The sequence below is a fragment of the Triticum aestivum genome, chromosome 5A (assembly GCF_018294505.1).
Source record: "Triticum aestivum cultivar Chinese Spring chromosome 5A, IWGSC CS RefSeq v2.1, whole genome shotgun sequence".
NCBI classification, from domain to species: Eukaryota; Viridiplantae; Streptophyta; class Magnoliopsida; order Poales; family Poaceae; genus Triticum; species Triticum aestivum.
Window position 1 is genome coordinate 161,519,632 of NC_057806.1, and position 8,503 is coordinate 161,528,134.

The following is an 8,503-nucleotide window of genomic DNA, read 5'->3' on the forward strand; positions in this document are numbered from 1 at the left end:
GGTAAGGAAAGGAGTCCTTTGCTGAGTTGATCATTAATCATAGTCTGCAGAAGGTCAGCAGCAAGCACAAAGAGCAAAGGTGAGATAGGATCACCCTGCTTTACCCCACATTTACACTTGAAATGGCTACCTGGAACCCCATTAAGCAGGATTGATGAGGTTGCAGAGGACAACAATTGTTGTATCCAAGAAATCCATCTATTATCAAATCCCTTTGCCACCATTATTTTTATAATTGCCTCATGCTGTATGGAATCAAATGCTTTTTCAAAATCCAACTTAAGCAACATGATTGGCCTTTTTGATTGATTGCACTGATGAATGTACTCAAAAGTCCATGCAATACAATCCTGAATGGATCTAGATTTGATAAAACCATACTGATTCTTGTGAACACATTTAGTTATTTCATCTTGAAATCTGTTTGCAGTAAGTTTAGTAAGGAACTTCAACCCCACACTTGTCAATGTTATTGGCCTAAAATCACTGGCAGTCTCAGGTGACAGCTTTTTGGGGATCAGAGTGATATATGCCTCACTGAGATTCTCTAGTTTAACAGTTCCTGCATGAAACTCATTAACTAGGGAGATAAAGTCACCAGAAATGATTGGCCAACATTTTTTCATAAAAAGTCCATTAAAACCATCAGGCCCTGGGGCCTTGTCAATTGGCAACTCCTTGATAACCTGTTCAATCTCCTTGACCTCAAAAGGCTTGGTGAGAACATCCAGTCCCTGTACCCTAGGGATTAGAGAAAGAATGTCATTTCCCATGAAAATTGGTTTCACAGTACCCATTCTTCCTTTGAAAATCTCCAGAAATTCCTTGGCAATAGTGTTATGATCAGAAGACACTGATCCATCTGACAACTGCAGACTGGCAATTGAATTTTTCCTATATCTTTCAGTTGCCATTGCCTGGAAGAATTTTGAGTTTTCCTCACCCACCTTAATATATCTAATAGTGCATCTCTTCTTCCAATATAAGAACTGTAGATGTAGCAGATGATCATGATGTGATTTCACCAATTTTCTGAAATTGGATTCAGGCAAAAATAAAGGCCTGTAGTCTTCCAAATCATCCAGCCACAAAATCACCCAGTTACATTTCTCAATAAGACCTTTAATATGAGATAAACCCTTCTGCCATTTCTTGAGAGCAAATCTCAAAGATTTTAGTTTATCCATAATAACTGCTGATATGTGAGACTTCTGAGACTGCCTTTGCCAGACTTGCTGAACAGACTCCATAAAACCAGGTTGATGGATCCAATAATTTTCAAATCTGAAAATATGAGCTTTAGGGATTCTGGTGCTTATGGAAACCACACAAGGGACATGATCCGATGTAGTTTTGGCTAGAGGATTGACCTGCGTGTTTGGATATTGATCAATCCAACTGGCAGAGGTGAAAAACCAGTCCAACTGTTCAAGAAGTGGGAAATCCTTCATATTAGACCAGGTGAATCTTCTTCCTTTTGAAGGTAGCTCCAGCAGTCCCAAATGCCCAATGATCTCATTAAAAAGAAAAATATCGTTGATATCACCCCCAGGAAGATTTCTATTATCCAGAGATCTTATGAAGTTGAAATCTCCAAGCAGAAGCCAGTTTTTCTCAGGTTCCACATTTAAATTATAAAGTCAGCTGACAAATTCATCTCTTAAGGTACCTTGACAGGGTCCATAAACATTAACCAGGTACCAAAAATCACCATTATGCATGGACTTAAAACTAATGACAATCCCATAAGGTTTTACTTCCACTAAATCCCCTGAGAAAACATCAGAGCGCCACACGACTAGAATGCCACCGGAAGCTCCCCTAGAAGGGGATTCAATAAACTGGTCAAAACCCGCAGGACAAATGCTCTTAATTAAAGCACGTGGGCACTCCGATAACTTTGTTTCTTGCAGACAAACAACTGCACAATGGCTCTCAAGAACTTTCTGCCGGACCGCACGTTGTCTTGCATCAGAATTAAGTCCACGTACATTCCAACAAAGTACCTTCCAGCTACGCATGGGCATTTGATTCATATGATAACACAGGATAGCACATTAAAAACAGTGGGACACCTAGTGCCGCACAACCCATAACACATAATAGCAAAAGAGCCAAATCATAACCAGAGTGCCAAGTTTCAGAGATAACATAACAGTCAGCAAATTTGACAGGCTCGCTACACCTAGGAAACACATTAAACTTTAACATTTAAATGTTGCTGGAGGGGGTATCATCCTTAGGATCAGCCATAAGCTTCTCCCTAGAAAGCAGGTTGGGGTCCATCTCCAGCTCAGCTCCAATTGCCTGCAGCACAGCGATCGGCGTCTGCGTGTGGACCTCCTCAGGCTTGTCATGACGAACATCGTCAGCATTTTCCACTCCAGCAGCATCAAGTATCTGTATGGGCTGGGCCTTCTCTTCCATGGGCTTGGACCTTGGGCGTCGTTTAGTAGGCTGTAAAGAAAGCTGCTCAAAGACCATCGATTTGAAACCATCAAGTTTGCCGCGCTCCTCGTACATCTTCTGACTGAGGTATCAACCAAAGGAGCAGAAATCTTGCGCCTACCGCGCTGGGCTTTCTGTCGTGGCGTCGCTTCAGACGCAAAAACCACAGGCAAGGGCCCCTCTTCCTAACCAACAGGACCCACGGGCTCCAAAGACAGCTGATTATTACTGAATCCCACAGGCTCAGCAATATCAGTAGGTTCATCGCTTGCAACTGAGCAACTAGGGGCTGCTAGAGAAGCAAACAAAGAGCGAGCAACAGGGCGCTGATTGACGGACGCAGAGCTTGACAAACAAGAGACCAGCGAAGACACTCTGTTGGTATCATCAAAAGCAATCGACCACTTGCGCTTGGAGAAAGTTACTGTCCCAAACTGCTTGAAGAATAGTGACCTTGGCACTTCTTTCACAGAAAATTTAGACATCAAATTCTCAAAAGACCGCTTCCAAAGCAGTTCAGGTGGAAGAGGGGGTCCAGCCACCACCCTAGCCATCCCAATGAAGATCTAGTGGTGTTGAATCACCGGAGGTTGATAGGGGACAATAGCCAAAGGATTATCTTCCACAAAAGCAGGTTGATCCTAAACTTCGGCAACCAAATCAACTATCTGCTGTTGTTGAGAGCCTTCATCATGCAGAAGCTGTTCCACAGACTCTGATAGTTCCGGTTGATCAATGACAATTGAGACTTGATCTTGTTCTGGCATTTCTGGCGGATGTGGGTGATTGATATTGTCATCATCGCCCCACAGAGCATTACCCCAATCAGCATCCACTGGATTCTCTGGGGGAGGAGCAGGTGCAAGAGGCGCTTCATTCCAGCCAATCATCGAGTAAGGCAGCGGAACAAACGGGATGTTGTCAGGAATGAGATGACCAGGCATTGGATGAGGGTTACCATCCAGAGGCATCGGGTCTTCATCATTAGGCATCTGATCAGCAAAATCTGCCCCAAGAACATAACATGCAGCAGTCCAGGAAACTTGGGCACCACCCCACTCAGCATAGTCCCCAAAAACCACATCTCGTGGTACTAACGGTGTATCAGGAAAGCTGGCTTCAACAACAGCTCGTACCAGGTACGGGTCTTCACTATCCCAGGAATGAAATTTTCCAAAAGTACCAACTGCCTGAGAAATATATTCAGTCGTACGATAATCCAGGGGAATCCCAACAAACATTAACCAGCCCCTACAAAAACCAGTATTCCCTTTGAAGTTGTCACCCTCATCATGCTTCATAAATCTAACAAATCGATCATTACCTAGAGCAAACGGCGGGTGCTGAATCAGGGTGTATCTGACAGTGGGATCTCGAACTTGGAGCAAACCAACCCCATGAAACCAAGGCTGAGCAGAACGAACAAGAATACCTCTGTTCTGAAGAAACTGCACCACTTCCTCTCTGACCGGCCCTAGAGGTCCATCCGGCGCTGGCATGACTTCAGCAACCATATAATCTTCATGGCGACGGGGAGGGCGGGCTGCCGGCGTGAAGAAAGTGCGAGGTAAACGCCGATCACCACCATCAATGATGTGATGTCCCGGAGGCACTAGGCGATGTGGATCAAGCTCGAAGTTCGCCATGGGTGGCAACGGCGACGAACTTAGGGTTTCTTTGGAATGACAGGAGGTATCCTTGGCAGGTGGAAGAGGAGAATGGAGCAATGCGGGCGGAGACGATATGACAGGACTAGATATCCCAATAACTCCGGCTCCCTTCCCCTGAACAGCTGATGTTTCCGAAATACTCGTGTTTCGTTGCAGAGTGCTCTGCCTCCAAACCAATCCGTGCGAGCGCGCAAAATCATTACAGTCACGTCTAAAGTGACCCACCCTGGAGCAAGCCGAACAGACCGCTCGCCTTCCACAAGAGACTGCCATGTGGCCCTTCTGACCGCAATCAGTACATGTTAGAACTTGGTCCACCATGTCATCGACCATAGCTTCAAAAAGTCGCGCTGCCTCTTGTGAAGAAGGAATATCCATAGGTTCACTAGACGGGCTGAGTTGCGCAGGCGAATCCAAACCAACATCAGAAGGTCCAGTAGAGGGGGTATCCTGTATTGGCCCAGTAAATGGATCATCATGGGCCACCAAGCCCACACCCTGCGGGTTCCCAAACTGAGCGGGCCCAGGGGCCAAAGCCTTATTTTGAATTAACGAAGTTCCCGCTTCCTGAAATTGCGCTGCGAGATTACCGGACCTCACGATTTGCGGATCCACTGAAACCGGTTCGTCCACCACCAGAAGCGCATCCGGCCGCCGGAGTAACTCCAGTGAACTATTAACCGTACCAAAAACTATGGGTGGCTGCGTCACCGTCCAATGCAAACCAGGAGCAGGAGGTTGCCGAATGACAACTCACTCATGAGCAGAAAGATCATAACCCCCATCAACTATAGTATCAATGCAAGCCTGAGATGCAGGGTATCTATAGCCCTTGCAAGCCGAATACTTTTCAAAAGTGGCAAACGATAGTTTCTTATTTGCAGAAGATCTAGATTTGAAAGCAGACTTAACAGGGGGTTTATGCATAGCCAATAAACCAAGCGAAGATCTACGCTTAGTGGGGCTAATCAAAATCCATTCAGCATCACATTCTTTACGCCAGATCTTAAGTTCTCTGACCCAATTTGGCCCTCCATTCCCCCATAGATGAAAATAACACTTGAACAGATCGCAAGCAAAAGAGCGAAGATCCATAATAATAAAGCCAACTTGCATGCATGAAACTTGAAAAGAAAAAACTTTGTCCTTGACATGACTAACCCGAAGATCAATTGCAGAACCACCAAGCGCAGCTTCCAGCGCCGCTGCCACTGAATCCTCAGATAAACGGAAGGCATGCCTACTGAAGGACACAATCAATATGAAAGATCTCCCTCTTCCCAGTGGATGAATTGTGCAACCAGTAGATCTGAATACTTCATCCGAGAAAACCCTACCCTTGGAGAAATCCAAGCCAAGGGTAGATCCACCAGTAGAACCCATTGGAGATGGGTCTTGCCTTGATCCAGAGAAGACGCCGAAGAGGATGATCGGAACCGATCAGCAGATCAGTGGAGAGAAAGGGAGATCGCCGGAGAAGAGACTAGCGCCGATGTGGGAGGTGGGAGCATCTTCGCCCCACACTATCTATGATCCTCTGTTTGCCGCCATTTTCAACGACAACCAGAGTCTCAGGGGCTACTATCTGCATAGGGCACACCTAATGTGTGTGGTATTGTGAAAAACATACACTATTTCACATACCTCAAAGCCTTTCAGCGGACTCATAAAAGCTTCATGCAACCCGCTTTCGGCGGATGAAATCCTCTCAATTACCATACCCATTAGCGTATGATGCACTTCTGAGATGGACGCTTGCTCCAGAAGATCCTTCAGTGCGTCCGACCGCACAATGTACAGTTCCGGACTCTTTCTGTTGCTCTCTTTAGGAGCCGAATACTGAGGACTCCGGGTGGCCAAAGGATTACCCTCTGGCCTTGGTAGATCAGGAGAAACCCTCCGCAACGACACTTTAGGGTCGCCCGTCTCATAAGGCAGGGTGGCAGGGGGAGGTGTTTCGCTCTCCATCATCTCCGGAAGAAGATCCCCCGAAGACGAACTCTGTCGAGAAGGGCTACAATCCGATCTACAAGATATAAGCTTCGGTTATTGTCTTCAGAAGTAAGGTAGGATATTTTCACTATTAAGTACTTTTTGTTTACTTATACCTTGGTCGAGGGCTGATCCCCTTGCGGGCACTGTGCGGCAAGAGTACCCTCCAAGACGGGACCCTCTGGCAAAGATTTCTTCCCCCATTTGAAAACCTTTGTTTCCAGGTCTTCAAAGGTGTTCCTCTTCCTTCCTTGGGGAGAGGGAATGTCAGATTCTTCTCCCTGGTTATCCTCCTTCGCGGAGGCGCTAATTCCCCGGTTTGGACGAATAGTGAGCGAGGCCCGCCTTCAGCCTCTGTATTCCCCCCTTTATCTTCCCTTGAGGACGTCTGATAAGGTACCGACTCGAGCATTTTGTCTAGTACGGGATCGGCCAGGCCTTCGGGAAGGGGGACCGAACACCTGATCATCTTCGCCTTGGTTATCCAGTCCTGGTCAAAGAGTGACTTTTCAGAATGATGTTATGATAAATAAAAAGACATCGTGTTTGGCCATGGGATTACTTACTTGGGTATCAGGGCGATTACAGCTTAGACCCGCATCCTCAGTGGTGTCTGGACACTTTATTTAGGGTCCGAAGAACAATTTGTACATCTCTTCAAGCGTCATGCCGAGGAAGTGCTGAATGGTTCGCGGTCCTTCCGAGTTGAACTCCCACATACGGAGGGGTCGACGTTTGCAAGGAGGGACCCGACGAACTAGCATAACTTGCATTACCGAGACCAGGCTGACATCTCTCTCAAGGAGATCTCAGATGCGACTCTGCAATATCGGCACATCATTTACTAGCCCCCAATTCAGCCCCTTGTTGATCCATGACATCAGTTGTGGTGGGGGCCCTGAGCGAAAGGCAGGGGCGGCTACCCACTTGGAACTCCGGGGAGCTATGATATAGAACCACTCCCGCTGCCACAAACTGGACACCTCCGGGAAAGAACCCTCTAGCCACGGAGCCTCAACGCTTTTGCTTATTACGGCACCTCCACACTCTGTGTGCCGCCCCTCGATCATCTTCAGCTTCACATTGAAGGTCTTGAGCCATAGGCCGAAGTGTGGGGTAATGCGAAGGAAGGCCTCACACACGATGATGAACGATGAGATGTGAAGGAGGGAATCCGGGGCCAGATCATGGAAATCCAGCCCATAATAGAACATGAGCCCCCTAACAAAGGGATCTAGAGCGAGGCATAGCCCTCGGAGGAAGTGAGATATGAACACAAGACTCTCTTTGGGTTCGGGAGTGGGGATGACCTGCCCTCGGGCAGGCAACCTGTGCGAGATTTTGGCGGTCAGATACCTGGCCTCTCTCAGCTTCTTGATGTCCTCCTCTGTGACAGAGGAAGGCATCCACCGACCTTGGAGGCTGGATCCGGACATGGTTGAAGGTCCGAAGCGCCTGACCTGAGACTTGGGTGTTGGAACTCAAGGTGAGGGAAGGATTCGATTGAGCACGAGAGGGAAAAAAGGACATGCCTTGGCATCTTTATAAAGAGGGTGAATATCAAGCGTCCTCCTCGTGGCCGTTTGGGACTTGCCTAAAATCGAGGAGTCATACCAACAGGCACATTTGGGTTACCCACGCCCATATTGATGAGAATCCCGTAATAAGGGGGACACGATCTCTGCTTTGGCAAGACGTGTCAGGAAAACTGATTCGCGATATGTGCAGTGCTGGTTGAGAAAACGGTTCGAATAAAGACCAGGCCATGAGATGATGTCATGCTGTCAAAATGTGTCAGCAGATTAGATTTGTGGAAATATTATTCTCTCCATGGTGGTATGTGGAACTTGTTTTGCAGAGCTGGACACTATCCTTGTGTTCAAAATCTTCTATGGAGTATTCGGAGGAGGAACCCGCCTTGCAATGCCGAAGAAAAATCTACGAGCCGGACTCATCGTCATTGAAGCCTGGTTCAGGAGCTACTGAGGGAGTCCTGGATTAGGGGGTCTCCCGACAGCTGGACTATATCCTTTGGTCGTACTGTTGGACTATGAAGATACAAGATTTAAGACTTCATCCCATGTCTGGATGGGACTCTCCTTGGCGTGGAAGGCAAGCTTGGCAATACGGATATGAATATTTCCTCCCTTGTAACCGACTTTGTGTAACCCTAGCCCCCTCCGGTGTCTATATAAACCGGAGGGTTTAGTCCATAGGACAATACACAATCATACCATAGGCTAGCTTCTAGGGTTTTAGCCTCTACGATCTCGTGGTAGATCAACTCTTGTAATACTCATATCATCAAGATCAATCAAGCAGGACGTAGGGTTTTACCTCCGTCGAGAGGGCCCGAACCTGGGTAAACATCGTGTCCCCTACCTCCTATTACC